General features: G+C 35.1%; 1 long non-coding RNA gene across 4 annotated transcripts in view; it reads right to left on the bottom strand.

Annotated features, from left to right (window-relative positions):
- LOC106952137 (uncharacterized) overlaps positions 1 to 18316 on the bottom strand; it is a 136065-nt gene that overhangs the window by 101500 nt on the left and 16249 nt on the right. For all 4 annotated transcript variants that reach the window (XR_001425926.1, XR_001425935.1, XR_001425943.1 and 1 more), the window contains one exon: positions 3858 to 3951. This is a non-coding gene — a long non-coding RNA (uncharacterized LOC106952137). The remainder of the gene's footprint in view (positions 1 to 3857; positions 3952 to 18316) is intronic.

Here is an 18316-nt window from a genome sequence, read left to right as displayed (position 1 = left end):
TGGTGGGATATTTGGGACGCCAGGCCTCAGTCCCACCATCGTTTTTCTCTGTTATCGTTTCATTTCCCAACTGTCAACAGTTGTTCTTTTCTTTGTACTTTTCACCTAATTTCTCTCGCACTACAAAAAAATACTCCTTTATCCCTTTGTTCAGATATATTTATTTTTGCCTCGCTTTTTGTCTCTGTAGCATGACGTCTGTTTTTCAATATGTTTCTGTCCCTTGCTTGTCACTTTTTCGGGTGGAGGTGTGGTGTGGTGGGGTGAGGGGACTGTGATCACACGCAATTCTTAAATTTGGCAGTGATCCTTTAACTCCAGAAAAATTATTTACCATGGTAAATTAAACTTTGGTGTGATCTCTAAATACATGCCTAATAAAAATATATATATATATATATATATATATATATATATTCATTCCAATTTAAAGTTGTGAACTGAAAATTTATAATAATAAAAATAATAATACAAATTTGAATTGGACATTACTTTAAATTTTAAGTTTAGATATTGCATTTTTACAAAAATGACAACCTGGAACTGAAAACTACAAACATGTCAGAACTTAACACACATGCTTCTTCGTGCAATAAATGCTCTTTACAGCCAGCAGTGAAATCAGACTCATCATTAGACAAAAGAGAAAGACAAACCTGGTCAGTTATCTTTAACTGTGTCTCTGTCAGCACCTCTAACATATTCAATGAGTGCAAGAGCCCGAGGCAGTGCTGGTTAGACTGGGAGGGTAACTGAGACATGCGTCCATGCACAGGGGCTAAGTACTGGCTGGTTTTAATGTTCGTCCCATTAGCAGCTCCCATCATACTTTTTTGGATGGTGTACTGCCTTTTGCCCTGGGAATGGGAGTCATTACATATAATATGAAGAGATAGGTAAAAAATGTAAGAAATAGAATCAGGGTTGTGAAATGTTTTGGGTTCCATGCAAATGTCAAGGCTGGTATAAAATATTTAGAGACCAGCACTGATTGCTCTGCAATCCAACATGCAAAAAATTTATGAAATGTATTTTTTATTTTTTTTTATGGTTTTGTTTCACTTGTTAGACATCCCTGCAAATTTGATTCTTACTTTCCTGGACAGTGTGTATCTCAGATTTGAAGAAAAAAAAAAAAAAGAAGGAAAAACAGTTGCATTGTTGGGAAGACTGTCAAAATGTCTTCACTGACAAAAACTTAGTTTTACCTTTTTACCCTCACTTTTAATCCAAACCACCTTAGTGGACTGTATTTAACCTTTGTTAGCAGAGAGCACTGCGGAGCAACTTGATAGCCTCAGTGGAATATAGTATTGTATAACCGAAGAAGCTAAAGTGGAGGAAACTTCAAAGACGTAAACTAATAAGTATGCAACTATTAAAACAGTAACTGAATGTGGGGTTAATGAACATCACAAAAAACAACATTGTATAGAACAAGAGTAAAACATTTGTTGATTGAACATATACTTCATTACTGATTTTTTGTATGCACAACCTAATTATCTGAAGCAAATTTCAGTGTTGACATAGCAAGAAACATCATGTTTTAATTAAAGCAAGTTCATTTTTAACAACACTGCAAAATGTAGATTTATGACAACTGTCTTCAATTAAAGAAGACATTTAATATTTTATGTAATGACAGACAATGTGCAAACAGGAAAACGTCAATAATGCCTTTTTAAACGTGTGCATATTAATTTCCTGTTTGGATTTCTGATTCTGGACAAATTCTACCAATCTTTTAGAGATAGTTTGTGAAAAATACTGAAATAATAATTTTAAGATATGTTGCCATGTCAAATTGCTATCTGGCAAACTGCTCTTGCTAGTGTGGGCGTCTCTCTGACAGGCCCGCATCTTTGAAGTTGTGCTGTTTATTAATTAGAGAAGCCGAAACCTCCCCGCTCATGTGTGCCCCTTGCTTGTCAGCACTGCAGCGCTGAAGGCTTTGTACATGATGAAGGTGATGGTGCGTGTATGCTTTGCTGTGTGAATGGGAGGGATCACAAGTTTGTCCAAATGCTCTCAAGTGAAAGAGCCACAAGTAAATTACTTGTAGCTGTCGCCACATGCGTTGGCTGTCAGCTGAGCCAATGTGGGCCGAGAAGTACATAATTCACGTCATCGAGAAACATGTTGCATGCAAATGGCTTTTAAGCTGACTTGAAGAAATTACTTTGGTTTGCGCGCTCAGCACAAATGGAAAACAGTTTCTTAATCATACTCATGAGCTCTATTAACATGAAAAATTGAGATATGTGTTCTTCAAGGATGTAGGTAAATGCCAAGGAGAGTTTGAAACTGTCAATTTGATTTAATTGAGCCATTTAGGGCTAACTCATTAGCAGTGGAGGGCTTACTCTACAAAACACTTTTAATTAGTCTATTCAATTAAAAGCATTTGTGATACACATTTAGCAGCAGCAAATGATTCACTCTCTAATGACAGTTGATAGCGGAGGATGAGATTAATTGACTTAGTTTTTGTTTTAATTATGATAAACATGATTTTCTCAGGCATCAGTCTCACATACTTCTGAATATAAATGCGGAAGTACCATACTAATTTTGAAGTACGTATCAACAATTATATTTTCCAGTACTTTGCAAAAGTATTTCAGGCTTAAATTCCAGGATCTGTTTTCATTAGATTTGCACAGAAAAGAAAGCAACCAACAATTTCACCATTTGTCTTTTTAACATACCTGAAATGCAGTAATATTGAAAGGAGAATGTATGTAAACAGTTAATTTTAAGACTTGACAGAGATCCTCATTTGGATTTCGATTAAGCGGTGGCAGTTGTTGATATGGCCAACATCCATTCAAATCAAAGTTTTTCACGTTGTTTGGGTTTTGTTCAAAACCATTACATTATTCTATTTCACAATTTTTTGTTTTGTTGTGCTGCACAAATTTACAAATAAATTATTCAGTTTGTGATGGTATCAAGAGAAAGGACAAATACAGATATAATTACTTTTGCAGGACACCATTTTATTTTATATGTGCTTCTTTTTGTGCCTAATTATTTGGTCGAAGAATATTTACTCAATACTTCTTGTGATATGTTTTTCTTTTCCTTTAAGTGGGTTAGAATAAGCCAAATTCAAGCAGCTGAGTATTTGCACCCACAATACTCTGGAGTGCATATGGGGTTAAAGGCCAGCGGCAGCATACGGTGTTTGAGATGTAACGAAGTGCATATCAAGGAATGAAAAACAGCCACCTTCCTGACAGAAGCCATTACTCATCAGCAGTATTTCTGAATGCTAACCTGCTGAGAACCACAACCTAAGAAAAGAGCCAGTGTCCAATAAATCCTGGGTGACCAAGCAAAATAGGAATTTCCGACTTATGCTGTTAGGGAGTGAGAAAAAAAGAAGTGAAGGGAGGGAGAAAGGAAGAGGGAAAGTGAAAACTTTTACCAGCCTGACATAACCTGAGCCAAAGAAAATTATTACTCTTCCTGAAGGCTGAAACTACTGTCAGCATTTGGGTTGAAGTCAAAATCCACTGATACAAACTCTCAATTATTTGTATTAAAAACAAGTAGTTTAGTAACAGGCATTGACTCTGTTTTTGTTTCCATAAAACATCAACGCAAACAGAACCGCAGTGCATAGAATATACTGTTTTCATAGCTTAGGGTGTGACATGCTATTTTAAGGCCTTTCTCTTTCAAAAACACACCAAGATTCAGTAAATATGCAGCAACACAACTACCTTATTAATGTGTTATTAACAACAGTAATTATAGATGTAAAGCTACAGACAAAATGAAAACCAATTGCCTATGTCACTCCCCTTAAACCTTATCCACAGCTCAACATGGCACTGTACTCTACTCACCCTGAGGCAAGTCAGATTACCTCGCTCCTCACTCCGCAGGCTATCCGGGCTGCTTGGATCAGGATTTGAAGCAATGAGGGGATCTGAGACACAGCTGGTTGGAAAAATAGGGGAAACTATTAGGAAAGAGATTTGGATCAGTAGGGAGGATGTATTGGACAACTAGAAGTCCTCAGTCTCTACTGTTCGATCGAGTGCAAGTGCTCAATATTATAGATTTACAGCAAAGCGCCCATTCTTCCCGAGTTATTATGGACTCTGTGTGTATAGTCAAGGAAAGTTGAGCTAGATTGGTGATTGTCAGGGAAGGATATTTCTATGTGATGCCTTCAGCATGCAGAGAGAAAATCTTTGCACTCAGCCTTGTTAAAAAGTTTGTTTTTTGCAATACTGTTTTTGCAGACAAAACACTGACCTCTGAGGTCATAAGGACTTGGGGGACAATTGGTTTATAATTGTGTAATCATTCCAGAGCATTTAGGCATAATTACAAAAAGGGCTATGCTACTGTGTGTCTCAAAGGTTCAGTTCAGTTCTGCAGGAAGTGTTTTCAGTCCACTCAGTCTCTCTGGTATTTCTTGAGTTCGCAATCTCGGAAATTCACAGAAAATCAACAAATACCTGCAGTATTCATGCTTAGAGGAATATATATTTGAAAGCGAAGTAGCATGGCACCAACAGCTGAAACCAGGTGTATACTGTAGAGAAAGATACGTTTTGTACTTTTTCACTGGCATTAAATTTGATTGGACTGTTTTCATTTTAGGCCAGTTGGAATGACAAAAAGTATGATTTTTTATTTTTTTTGCTAAGTCCAATAATGAGATATTTTTTTTGTATTATTTCATTCAAATTCATTAGTTTTGATACAGCAGGATCCCTACATTAGACAATTAGGGAAAGACGATATGATGATTTCATAGTTTGCTAAGCTAATGACTTAATTTAAAACATTTGAGTTAAATGGAGGCTCATCTGTGGATAGTAAATACAATGTTTCTTTGCGTGCTATCACGATTAAATTGAAAAGAAATCAACCAAGAAATCATACTGGTTTATTGTTGAGTACAGTTGGCAGATGCCTTTCGTTGCTGTGTTTTTTCTGTTCAGATGCTGCAGGAATGTCAAGCGATCATTACTGTTCATCTCTGGGACACTGAACCTGTCTCTCTAAAGTGTTTTCGCGAAAAATATATGTGCCAAAAAATACAGCAAAAGACCTTGCCAAAATGTTGCCTTAAGTTCTTAAGAGAGTATTGTTGTCCACAATGAAGCAAGTTCTTTACAAACATGGACTGCAAGGTCGCACAGAAAACAATACTATCCATGACTACAAACACAAAATAAAAATCTTGATTCCTGGAGACATGTCCAGTGATCGTGTCCAGGCTAAATATTTAGCAACGTGCAAATTAAATATTCAGCTCCAAATTAAATATTTAGGTTGTAAAATACATATTTAGTTCCAAAGTAAATATTTATTGTCCACTCTAAATATTTACACCAGATCTAAATATTTAACTTGCTAACTAAATGTTGAGGTTGCTACCTCAATATTTAGCTTGCTCATGTAGCTACAGCTACTGCACCAACTTAATCTGCAGTCAAGCCAGAACACATCTGGCTCATGTTTGATTTATATTTATAGTCGCTCAAAAGAAACTTGAAATAAAAGTTTTTGCAGAAACAAAAATGTTCATATATATTAAAAAAAATCATTTTCAACTGAATAAACAGGAAGTCTTAAACTTACATAGTCGTTCCAAAGCAATTTTGGACACACATATCCTTAATTTCTGTACTTTATACTGTGTTCTGCAAGAAAATACCTCACAGATAAAGAATCTGAGCTGAGTTTGAGTTTTGCAAAGAGTGTTCATTCTACTATTTTTTTCTGACTGGTCACAAGGTCAGCTTATATGGATGTTGTATATGTTTGCAGATTTTTGCCTTATTATTTCAGTCAATGGCCTTGGAGTGTGTCTGAGAGCAGTTTAAGATCCAGCTTTTGGGTGGAGGAGGACCAATCTATTTTAATAGCTCTTACCACCGTATAGAGAATCTGCTGGGTGTACGATTAAGTTTCTCTTGTGCCAACAGAAGATGTTTGATTGAGCGTATCTGGGCATAAATCAAAGCCAAAAAGTGTTAAAAGTAACTTCAGGAATGTCGGACATTATCCATAAGACCTTGATCAAATTGCCAAGGTCTGAAGTTGGAATCCAAACTGCCTGCTCAGTTGAGACTATGGTTACTTCACACCTGAATAAAGAAAGAGGCAGATGTGAAGTTGTCTCTTTAGCTAGGTTAAAAGTTTATTTTACAATGCAAACTACTTCCTCTGTGTATTGAAAAGACACTGACAAAAATGATCATTTCTACCTTGATCAGTTGTTTGAACGTATTTTGGTATTTTGTCCAAATACCTTTTAAGTTTAGTTGGCTGCCACATAATTTTGTAAATATGAATAAACTAATAGATGGATGAATACAAGAAGAAAAAGAAAAAACTTTTTTTTGTTTTTTCAAATATATGAAATATCATCACTTCCTGCAGTCTGCAAGTTTGCAAAGTCTTTCTTAGGACTTGTAATACTTTTTTACAATAGCAAACAAACCATAAATATTACAAATAATTGCTAAATGTTAGTTCCTCCTCTGCTTCACCTCTGAGTTGGTTCAATTAAGCTTACCCTGTCCCAGGTAAATCTGAGCAATAAAATGCCTCTTCTTTGTTATCTTTTCAGCAGACATTTCAAGGTTTTTGTTCAAAACAGGCTCACATTTAGTTCATGAGTTATCCCCCTTGAGTAAAAGTCTAGTTCTCCTTGAAAAAAATGTCCTTCAGAGCATTATACTGCCTCCACCATGCTTCCCAATGGGTTTCGTTATTATTATTTATTTATTTATTTTTGTTAAGTATAGTGTTGTTTTTATGCAGAAATGATCTTTGGAATTGCTGCCCAAAACCTCATACCACAAAACTTTGAAAGAGTTTTGCCGAGCCTGGATGTGTTCATTGGAAGAAGAGTCCTCTGTCTCCCTACTCCTCTGTTCAGACATCTGGAGAATACAGGAGGCTGTTGTCAGAAGGAGAAAACAAGCAGAACTAAACAGGATTTCCTGCTGCTCTTTTTAGTGTTACTGTCAGATTTTTGGCAGACTTCCTGACCCATTTTTGTCTCATCTCGAATGATGAAATTGCATCTACGTGTACATTACAAAGTATGATTTTAGGGTTGTGCACATTTATCCAGTAAGGTTATTGCAGCCTTATTTTTAACCTCAATTTAAATTTTTTTCTTGAATTGTACACAATACACGTCACACTATGTGCAAAACTTTTGGAGATTGTTTATCAACATCCCATTTCTTACACCGAAAATAACTGTGATTTAACAAATGGCCTAAGATCGGTGACAGCTACTGTTAGCCCTTGTAAAGTATATTCACTAATACAAAATGCAACAAACTTGTTTAATGTCGAGACTGATGTCTCTGCTATTCAAGGTAATTGAGCAACAGCAGGTAGCTACTTTAGAAAGTTTTAATGAAACAAAAAATAACATAATAATAATTCACTGAATTCCACTTGGTTTTCCAAGTATTTTTTCTTCCAGCCAAAGTTTGTATAGATGACATGCCTTGTTAAAAGACATACATTGAGTTGAGTTTAATTCAATCAAATTCAGTCCAATTCAATCCACAAATGGAATCAGACACATTAGACAATTACAAAGTGTCTTAGGAGATTTATTCTAAACAGTTAACGTTATGGACAGGTAGGACCTTTTTACCAACTGGCATAATCAAATCATCATTTTACTGCATAATTTCAATGCATATTTTGTGCAGTGGAATGTAAGTGATTGACTTCCAGGCAGTTTATGTGATTGGATTTAATTGACTGCATATTTCCAAATTGTATATGCTTGTTTTGTAAAGTGCTTTGAGACATTTGTTATAAATCGGTGGTGTATTGTATTCAATTAAAGTTAGATTGAATTGAATGTGATTTGTACTGAAAGTCTGAATGAGTGAAAATCAATGCTGAGAGCACAGTCCCCTGTAGTATGTGCTTCACCTGATCAGACACACAACCTTACAGTCCCATAGAGTGAGGTCTGTTATGTTGTTGTGTTTTTATTAAATATAATATACCTAAATGTTCATAATTTGTTTACATTGCTTTACTCCTCATGGGAATTTGTGACTAAAAGTTGCCCTAAGTGCATATCCAAACCAAATGTAATCTTGTCTAGATTATATGTTGTGCATGTTACACTTATTTATGAAACGTTTGAATCCCAACATCTTAATAATATTATATTTGGTAAAAATGAGCATTCTGGCTTTGTCAAAGTGAGGTAGCATTCTGACATTGTGCACAAACAACGCCAGAATGCAACGCTTTCCATATGTCAGTTAAAATGTATTAATTTTAGAATTTTTTAAATTAATTTTTCAGAGCAGAAAACTTCTCTCTCGCTGCATCCAGACAACCTTAGTAAAACAACAGAAGGTTAGGATAGTAATCATTTAAATTGAGCTCTCTTCTCCTTCTATCACTCCTTTAAACACATTTCTAACCAAGGTAGTCTTAATTCTAATCACAGGAAAATATATTCAAGTCTGCAAGTAGCTGCATCTAAGAGAAGCTCTTGTGTATGCATACCACATATATATTTCATTAGATGCCGTATGAATATGTATGAATGAACGATCTGCAGGGCACTCTGCACAAACACAACCATTCATCAACATCACTTTGAGGTAAGATGTTTAAAGAATTTTGTCTTCCCAGAATGCATTAGTTAGGTTAAAAAGAGTGTGTGCGCACATATGTGTGTGTGTATGCGTGAGCATGGTGAAGTTGGAGGTGGATGCACTATTTATAGTTTTAAGACTGTTCTTCACGAGTGAGATTTAGCTCATCTGGCTTGCATAAATCCCGTTTTCCTGATCATATCCTGAACTTTTCGCATATCTCAGGGTGGAAGGGAAGCAGAGCAAAAAGGATAGCTGTCTGTATAGGCACGTGGAGGAAACGGTACAAGTGAGAGAGAGAGCCGGTGTGTCTCTGAGTATGAGAGGTAAAACAGCAGCCCTACAGACGGGTAATACTGTAAATGATGCTAAGCATGCCTCTCCTGTCAGATGAATACCACATGGTAGTAATCCATCCTCCTCTTTAGCCGGTTTCTCTAAGATCATCCTCCAGGCAATATGAACGAAGCTTTAAACATATGAAACCACTTCAATGTTTTTTTTTTGTTTTTTTTTCCAACTGTATTTTCAGACACCTCTTTGTGTTTGCAAAAGATCAATGATTTAGGGCACTGCCAAAAACTTAATGCATGATGTCAGGAGGGACTGTGGTGTTTCTTTCTGTGGTATTTCTACTGGGATTTTACATGATGGACCAACTCAATGGGGCGCCTAATTTTGAACTGGCGGGAAAACATAAATGATTTTCAGAATTTTGACAAAATGTTTACCACACATTTGCGTTCAGTCATCCTGAGTCGGTACTTTGTAGAACCAAGTTCTCTACAAATACACTTCTTTGGGGTTTGCTTCAACCAAAACAGCTTAAGCTGAGTCATACTGGATTGAACAGCAATTTCAAATTCAGAACAGCTTCTGAATTTTAACTTCAGCTAGGCAATTCAAACATATCACTATGATTTAATTTAATCTATTAAATTGTAGCCTTGGTTGTGTTTTATTGTTGAGCAGGAGGTGCATCTAGTCTGTTGCAGCCTCTAACAGTTTTTTTTATTTTTTATTATTATTTCAGCTTTTCTTTTTATTCCACCTCTGCTTTGATTTTCCGGAAAAGTGCAGTTCATCCATATTTTGCTGTGTTCCCCCAGATGTCTTGTGGCAAAAACCAAGCAGGATTTCTCATGACTTTCTTTAAACAATGGGATTCATCTTGCTGCACTAAAGTCCAGATTTGTGGAGTGCATTATTGATAGTCTGTCAACAGATTCCTGCTGTTGAGCCATGGTAGTCACTTCTCTATTGTTACAAAAGGCTTTTGAGACGTTTCTCTGATTAAACTCTCCTTACCCATAGTGGGAACGCATGACTTGGTGGATGTGCCATTGAGTCATACTTTTTCCATTGTCCCATGATTAATTTAACACTGTCCAAAATGATGCTCAAAGTTTGGGAAATTGTTTTGTAATTTAACTCTGATTTAAACGTATCCACAGTTTAGTCTCTGATCTATCTTCTGTGTGTCTTTGTCTTTATGACACTGTTTGTTCACAAATGTTTTCCAAAAAACCCCAAAGCCATCACAGAAAAGCAGTATTTATACTGAGATTAAATTACACACAGATGGACTCCTTTTACCGATCAACTAAACTTTTTTAAGGAAATTGGTTTCACTACATTTTATTTAGGGGTATTATAGTGAAAGGGATCTGAATACAAACTGTTCAAATTTTTGTTTGTACAAATTATGAATTATCTTTTTTTACTTCCAAAAATATGCTCTTTGCTGAATTATCACAAAAAATCATCAAATAACTTGAATGCTGAGATTGTAGTGTGACAAAAGGTGAATAAATTCAAAGGACTTAAATACTTTTGTGTTGTGTATCACATTTATTTATATTTTTACACAAAACATTTTATAATACAAAAAAATGAGTTCCATTTTTGTTTTATTTATGTTACACTAGACAAATAACCACTGGAAGAGTGTTTTGGAACTTCATTGAATAAATTTTTGAGAATTTTTATTGCTGATATGCATGAAAAAATGTTACAGCCTACTTAGGTTTTTGTACTAGGTTTTAAGTTTTGTATTAGGAAAAACTAATGGAATAAATGAAAAAGAATTTTCTCTAATATCTGAGACCGACTTGTCTTTTCCAAACTGGAGAGACATTTCCTTTCCTCCTGTTTATCCTTCGTCTCCATCCCCAACAGTGTAGATGTGTTATGAGAAAACGCAGTCTCTGGAAAGTGTCACATCTGCATGGGAGAGACGGAGCGTCGGCAGAGGGTGGGGAGGGGTTTCCAGGAGTGTGAAGATCTGTAATTTAATCTGGAAGTCTGGAAAGGACTGTTAGGGTTCACTTGGTGGGAGAGGACAGGACTGAATTCTGATCTAATTCTAGCCAGGAGGGGAAGAAGAAAAACACAAGGGAAATGATACTGCTGCTACCCCTAATTAGATTTCAGTTGATCATGGGCTCTGATATTCAGGATTTAGAAGAAAGGTGATACAGAACGAGAGAGCTGCCTGTGTTTCTTGAGCTTGTAAATTTCCTTGAGGTTGGGTCGGTCTGATCATAATGCAGTACTTACGATGGATCAGAAGTAAACTGGAGCAGGGAAGGAATTTAAATTGTACAAATTTTATAAAGGTGACAATTTTACTTTCTTTTTTTGACTCCATTTGAGTCATGCAACACTTGCATTTCAATATTAATGTCTGTCTTAAAATTAAATGTACTGCAAATGTTTGAGAATAATATACCATAGTTGGTTGACAGAAGACTTGAATGTTTTGAGCTTTTTTCAACATTTACTATTTTCTAAAACTAGATAGAATGCTTTAAAAAGTAATCTGATTGTGTGAGAATAAGTTACCACTTTGAATGTTTGTGTGACACAGAATACAGCAGAAGGAACATCCATAAATTGTGCATGCACACAAACACCTTTTTTTTTTTGTAGAGACAAGTATTTATACAGAAGGAATGTAAAATGAATATGATCATGTCGCACAGATTTTCCAGATCTCTCCAACGTAGGTGTAGTGTGGAGCCAACTTCCAATGGAGATGAATTAAAAAGGAAAAGAATATATTATAAAATGTACATTACACTTTTTTAGTAAAATTGTTTTATATAATGCAATGCCTCATTAACTCTCCTTTTGGAGTTTCTAATAGTTTTTTTTTTTTCATGATTCACCTTATTTCAGCTCTATGTTGTTGTTTTTTTGTTTTGTTTTTTTTTTTCAATGAACTCTGAACATCGTAATGAAAATGTTCTCAAATGATCTCCATTTAATTTTGGTGGGCAATGTTTTTAGAATGTCATGCGGAATTATTTTTCAATAATATTTTTAGTTTACCAAAATGTTTCATTCATTCGACCATTAAGTAAGAAAGGCATCTCTCAAAAGAAAGCAAAACAATTTATGGGCAGGTTTTTACTTATGCATTTTATTTTATTTGCCATGCACAATTTTTGTTTCACTTCACAATTTTCTACCACTGTGTGTTTTACTCTCAATCACATTCCAGCTGCTACTTCTTTAAGGCATGGAGGTGGGATTTTAGGACCTTGATCTTATTACACTCCAGACAATCTGTACCATATGTCTCCAAGATGCTCATAAGCTTTCCTGTCTCTGTGGACTCGGCCCTTGAACAGTGTCTTCTCCAGTCATGGTTTTCATCCAGTGGAGTGTTGCCAAATGTTGTAAACTCCATTCAGGTGAGGCCCTTGTATTTTATGAATAATGAACAGAAAAATGTAGGGATGCTTCTCAAAATCATTAAATTCATCCAAGAAAAAGAAGTACTGTCAGCAAGGTTTTTTGGACTATTAGGAAAATATTAGCACTGCTCTTCAAAATATAGCTCATTCTGCATTATTGTGAGTTTCTTGTCAAGGCTAACGTGTTTTCTTTTAAACCAAAAGAAACCAAAACTCTTAACCAATTCAAAAAGCCTTGTGAACAATTAGGAATTTCAGGTGTGTTATTTTTCAGGCTTGAATAAATGCCCTCATTCCGTTTGGGTCCTTTGATGAATAACATCCTCACATAATCGTAACCCTAGGCTGTCAAATCTTAATTTTCTTCAAGGAAAAATAGCAATGGTAGTCGATGTCTTCTGGCTGTGTGTGGATGGCAATTAAACCTGGTTCCACTTCAATGTACATGTGCGAAACACATTTCCTTAAACAACAAGATCAGGAAAATTGGTTTTGCTGAATACCAAGGTCAGAAAAGAAAAACAAAAATTGCATCATCTATGTTTTAAACATTTTGTCTTCTCTCCCTCAAACCTAAAAAATGTTGCCTTTGTGGTAAAGCAATTTCTCCATACTTAACCATACAAGTTTATTATTAAGCAATATGACACTCTCAGAGTGTTATGTGTCAAGTTGTAAAATTATTTTGGGAAAGGCTGTTGGCATACCACCGTGAGTTGGAATTGTTGAATGACTGATTGTAGTGTTGAGCACTTTGTAGTCCTGGAACTTGATAAATTGCTATACAAGTACAGGCCATTTATCATTAACTTGGGAGAAGGGTTTGAAAACACTATGATCCTGAATCAAATATGACCCTGAGGAAATAAGTTGTCCCGAACTTCTGCTATGGTCTCTCATGGCAAATTGGTCTCAAAAGGGACCAAACTAAGAGTGATTCAGAGATTTGGATGAAACTGCAAATTAGATTAATTTCAGATTAGGTCCCTCCTGGAGCTAACCTGTGGGTGAGCTTGCCTGTGGGCATCTGATAGTCGAGCCCTGTTGGACCAACGTTTCTACAAGGAGAAACGTTGGGAAAGTAACAAAGTTTCTCCTTCCCACCAAGCTTGCATGGCAGTCAGAAAGTGCCAGCTGTGGTCAAACTAATCAACAGACTGAGCGCCTGTTCAACTCAGTAGAAGTAGCAGCCAACACAAGCACAATGACGAACAGAGCTAACGGAAGAGGAGAGATGAAGAAGTTTGTGACAGTGAAAAGTAAAAAAAGTTACTGGAGCAAGCAGAAAAGTACAGGACATACTGTGAACCCTACATAGCTCTTAAGTTTACTGTGAATGCAAAATATTACGCAATTGTCATTTCTTCTCATAACATATAAACTATACTGTTGCAAATTTCGCACAAAAGTTTAAAAGTTATGTATCTTTTTGAAAAAGGAATAAGCTGATGAAGCTGATAAGTAACCAATGTTTGTAGTTATTTTATTTATTTTATTGTTTTGTTTTTTTTTTTACTTTTCTCTTTTGAGACTCACACTGAGACATCTTAATCCAATGTTAAAAATGTATAGTCTGGTTCAGGTCAGGCCCGGGCTACAGATTCTAATGCCTAATGATTTAAATTGTTTTGTAGGCAAAATAATACAAATTTTGTCAAATAAATGAAGATCCAGTTTTACAGTAAAAAAAAAAAAAAAAAGAAGAAAGATTTTTTTTTTTGGTTTTTTTTAAGATTATACATCAAGCACTAAAATGGTTTGGAGCAAGACTATAGAGAAAACATATACATAGTTACATTTTTGTAACTTGTAGATCATGGGAGTTTCAGTAAAAAGCTTGGATGAAACAACTCATGAAGGCTTTTAAAAATCCTTTAAAAATATAATTTGATCGACATTTCCTCTCACCTCAATCTAATCTGTCTTTTTATTTTTCATTTGGTACCTTTAAACATAGAGAGGGATGTGAAGTTCTGAGCCTATTGAGAGAACATAGAGGCTGAGAGCATTTCTAGCAGAACAAAGTTTTCAACGCTATCAACATTTTAAAAGCTGTGAAATGGTAAAGAGCATGCTTGAAGCAGATTGTTTCCTTTTCATGGAAGATGATGCGCAGACTTGACTTTCATTAGCATTGCTTTGAATATTTCTGAAGTGGTTTCAAAGCTGAAAACAGGATAGGTCACACAGTTGCATTCAGAACATTTTTGAGTGTGTTCCAGCTTTGCCTATATTTCATGGAAAACTTGGGATTTCATGTAAATGAAAACAAACAAGCAAACAAAAGACAAACGTGGAAAATAATTTACCGTGTATAGAAATGTATGTACAAGCATCTTTATGTATAATAGTTTATGAAGTTGTGATTTTAAGAATTTATCATTTACTTGCAGTGTGGGTCTCTTATTCTGTCAGCAGTAAAATTAAGCATAACATGTCTTACAGGATCACTGTAGTTGCTTAACATAAAAGCAGGATTTTTACCATAGAGAAGCTCCAGCAGCACCATCAAGATAAATTAATCCTCTAGTGTCAGGACAAAAGGTTAAATCAAAGTAAATCTAAAAAAATCCCCACCCACCACTGCAAATTATTTTTTTTTGTCCATTCAACTTTCTAGATGCCAAGTGAAGGCTGAACAGCTGCAGCGAGTCAGCGCGCCCGGCTCGTCGTTCGGTTTCACTGTATATTCATAACAACCAGAAGGTTTGGAAAATTATTCAAGAAAGCATGTGTGTGATTAAAAAGATGATTACACGGGAAAATTATGGCTTTTCTTCTTTTAAGTAGAGTGTAATTTTATGATGTGTACATATATATTTGGTTTGTATGACATATAAACAGTCATGATTGCTCAGTTTTTCCCCTTTCGTGTTCCCTCCTTCTTCATTCCTTATTTTCTTTCTTTCTTTTTTTTTCTTTCTTATAGTCCTCCCTGGTGCTGCTCTGTTGCTCCAGGGCTTTACTAATGTGGTAGAAAACTGAAGGCACCTACTAAAAAAGGGGCCTCTATGTGTGCTGCTCTTGTTAGAAGTGATTAAAAAAGGATTTGTGCTGGGTGGGTTGTGATTGTTATCACTACACACGATTTATTGTCCTGAGCTCATGAAGGTGGGGGCTCTGGTGCCGCCATACAAAAACCATACACTACTGGAGCACACAAAACTTCTATTAGGTAGAAGACATGGTCAACAGCATTACTGCAAAGAAAGAAATGTGACATCAATTCATTCGCAGAAAAGATATTTTAAAAATGTAACAACTTCGATTTAGACTTGTATTCCAGATACATTCAACTCCTTTGCAGCCAAGTTAACCTTGTGTTGAACTGCACAAGGTATAATTATGTAACAAAGTGTAAAATGTCAACTTTACGGAAGATACGAATAAAAAAAATAAAAACACTGCATATTTTTTTCTTTCAAAATTTGAAAGTCAAACTTTTCAGTTTTTTTTAAATGTAGGCAAATGTAGCTATCTGACTTTTTACTGCAAGGTTGGCCTAAAACTGCAAAAAAGTATATTTCGCCTCCTGTAAGGTCAATGTAGGTTATTGTTAAAATTAGATTTTTTTTATCAGTTATGATTTAAACTGATAATCAGTTATGATTTAAACTGATAAAAACAGTTTTAATAACAGTTTTAAAAAACTGTTTAAAACTGTTTAAAACGGTTTTTTAAACCGTTTTTAAACTGTTTATCAGTTTAAATCATAAACATCAGTTTTTAAAACTGTTTTTAACACAAAAGCAGAATTTTTTATGCTTTTATGTTAGCTACAGAGTTTACTGAGTTTAGCTTAAAAAAGAATCCTTTTCTTTAAAAAAAATATATATAATTTTGTTAGAAACATATATTTTAGTTTTGTTTTTCCATCTATATGACAATAAAAAATATTAAATCATTATTAGAATGATCCATCTGTGCTCTTAAAGTTGTAATTTACACTAAGTATTCAACGTCAACTTTTGGTCAAATATTAGATAATATTAGTAGAGTTGATCTTTTTTTTTTTTTTTTTTACACTACATTGATGTATGTATTTATTGTGGAAGAGTGGCAAGGAAAAATGCCAATGCAGAATGTTAGCCATAGGAGCTTTGTACAAAGTTTGCTGGAAGCCATAAAAAAACGTGCAATAGTTAATCGGGACCCAAAACTACAGTGTGATGCCATGTGTCCTGTAAATATTTAAGTTCTGTGATGGACTGGGAACCTGTCCATCACAAACTTAAAGTGTCTGACCTAAATCAGCAGAGGTTCAGTCAATTGATGCTTGTATTCTCACAATGAGTGGAGCGGAGATCACCCGAGTGCAGTGACCGTGTCTCAAGTAATTGTAGTATAAAACCACCTGTGTCAATTCACTAGTTAATCAAGATTCTTGATTATGATTAAAGTGGCTAGACTTGAAAAGAGCTGTTCACATCTGATCTGAATGCAACCTCACATAACTTGAACAATTCTGCTAGGAAATATGGAGTAAAATTGCAGGTCTGATTAAGACCTGTCCACACAGACTCCATCCCGGGAATCCAGCAAAAGGTGCATCTGATTCTGATGTGAAGGGAGTGAATATTTATGTAATCGCTTACTTTATGTAAAATTATTTTATATAATTGTAATTATTTTGTATAAATAAAGTTTTGTTTTTTTTGTTGTTGTTTTTTTTTGGTCAATTTAAAAAGAAAAAAAAAAAGTTGATTATGACTGGTTTGTGCAAGCATTAGAAAAAATAAAACAACCAAAGGGGTGAGTACCGTTTATATGCACTGTAAAATTATACAATGTGATGTCCCACAAAGTGTTAACTAAAGGGGTTGGCCATGAATTGGAAAAAATAAGTATATTTAAGAACCATGTGTCCCGTTCCTTCTGCTTTATTTGCTTTACTCCAATGTTTGTTGTTTACATAAACTCCCTTTAAAATGCATGGAAGTTTATGATGGTAGCCAGTCAAAAATTCCAACTACAACAATAATAAAAAGAAAACACTCAAGGCATACAAATGCTTTTGTACTGCATGTATATAGTTTTAAAGAAATAAAATGTATGCAGAGAAAGTAGTGATATATAATGTTTTGCCTGTGTAAGCCCCTTTTTGATTCAAGTCCAAATATAACACAGCTTGCAGATGACGCTCACTTTACATGCAGTGACTCGGGCTTACCAAGTCAATTAATGGATTTGTGTGGGTCTGATGATGTTACCAGACCTGTGTGTCAGGGGGTTGTGGTCAGGGAGGCCACAGGACCAAGAAAAACATCTTTGTGCTTGTTAAAACCACCATTTCCTTATAAACTTTGTCTGTTGGAAACACGCATTTTCACCTAGTAAGTGTAGCTTTTTTTTCCAAAAACAGATGAATAATGATCTCGGAGAGATAGTTTTCAAATTGTTACACTTTCCGTTTTGTTTCATCTGCTACTTTAATTACTGACAGTGGCCTTTTTTTTTTTCTTTTTTTTTTTCCACATTCGTATGGCCGTGAAAAATCTATCGCTGTTTATCACCATTAAATGACAGAACATCTGCCTATGACTGCATGGTCCATGTCACTTTTGAAGGCGCTTTAAAAAAGAAGAGCTGTGGGAAACTGGGGGATTTTAACCTGATGGGAGACCGGGTCAAACAGGGAGATATGGTACATTAGCAAAGCATGATTTCCCCACATGTGATACTGGTGTAGGTCTGGCCCGAATATTAACGAATATTAGTCAGAGCAAGAGTCGGTAACATAAATGGAGAGGGTTACATGCTTCTCGCAGCCAACTGGAAATCTTAACAGTATTTTAACACAAAAAAAAGAATATTATGATCTTTAAAGTAACCAAGTCAGGATGAATGATTATGTCAGAATTTGTTAACAAGAAACACTATTACTCTGTGTTAATGTTTTTTTTTTTTTTTTTTTTTTTTTTTTTTTTTTTTTGGGGGTTTCTTTCATAATTTTTTCCCAAAAATTGTAATAACACAAAAATATAAAAAAAC

This window comes from Poecilia latipinna, unplaced genomic scaffold (genome assembly GCF_001443285.1).
Source record: "Poecilia latipinna isolate Pla-1442-1.1 unplaced genomic scaffold, P_latipinna-1.0 Scaffold2, whole genome shotgun sequence".
Taxonomy (NCBI): Eukaryota; Metazoa; Chordata; class Actinopteri; order Cyprinodontiformes; family Poeciliidae; genus Poecilia; species Poecilia latipinna.
The sequence above is the reverse complement of the archived record's forward strand: the minus strand, read 5'-3'. Positions and strand labels throughout refer to the sequence as shown.